Source organism: Haemaphysalis longicornis, unplaced genomic scaffold, assembly GCF_048455015.1.
Source record: "Haemaphysalis longicornis isolate Haplotype H1 unplaced genomic scaffold, Haemaphysalis longicornis Haplotype H1 scaffold_8, whole genome shotgun sequence".
NCBI classification, from domain to species: domain Eukaryota; kingdom Metazoa; phylum Arthropoda; class Arachnida; order Ixodida; family Ixodidae; genus Haemaphysalis; species Haemaphysalis longicornis.
Window position 1 is genome coordinate 172612897 of NW_027526445.1, and position 741 is coordinate 172613637.

Below are 741 nucleotides of genomic sequence, written 5' to 3' on the forward strand. Positions count from 1 at the left end.
CTCATTTCCCATTTTCGGATTCGCTACATGCTTAGCGAGGGCCTCTGTTCTGGCAGTCTTGGTGCCAAAGAGAGCTTAAGAGTGTTCAACGCTGGTTGACCACTCTCGACATGTCGTAGACACTCGAGTCACGGCCCGGGGGCTAAAAAGAAGGTCCCCTTCACCCCGGGTAGTCCGGGTGGCGCTGGCTACCACCCCCAAGTGCAGGAAACAAAAATTAGTTAACATAAATACTCGAGAAAGTGCTGGGGAAACAGCCCCGCCGGTAGCGTAGTGGTTATCGCACCAGACCGGTATTCTGGAGGTCGTGGGTTCGATTCCCACCCGGCGGGTATTTTTTCAGCACTTTCTTTTCGACTAAAAAAATTCTTCATCGCTTTCTATGACCCACACAACCTCCCCTTTGTTTTGCGAGGTTTTCTTGACTGCGAACCCTTATTTTCTGTCTTATTTCACGGAGCCCCTCATTTCCCATTTTCGGATTCGCTACATGCTTAGCGAGGGCCTCTGTTCTGGCAGTCTTGGTGCCAAAGCGAGCTTAAGAGTGTTCAACGCTGGTTGACCAATCTCGACATGTCGTAGACACTCGAGTCACGGCCAGGGGGTTAAAAATAAGGTCCCCTTTACCCCGGGTAGTCCGGGTGGTGCTGGCTACCACCCCCAAGTGCAGGAAACAAAAATTAGTTAACATAAATACCCGAGAAAGTGCTGGGGAAACAGCCCCGCCGTTAGCGTAGTGGT

The 741-nt window shown here is 51.4% G+C and overlaps 1 non-coding gene across 1 annotated transcript; it reads left to right on the plus strand.

Annotated features, from left to right (window-relative positions):
• Positions 1–259: 259 nt before the first annotated feature.
• Positions 260–332, plus strand: Trnat-ggu (transfer RNA threonine (anticodon GGU)). The gene has a single exon. It is a non-coding gene; the product is annotated as a tRNA-Thr (tRNA).
• Positions 333–741: the final 409 nt, after the last annotated feature.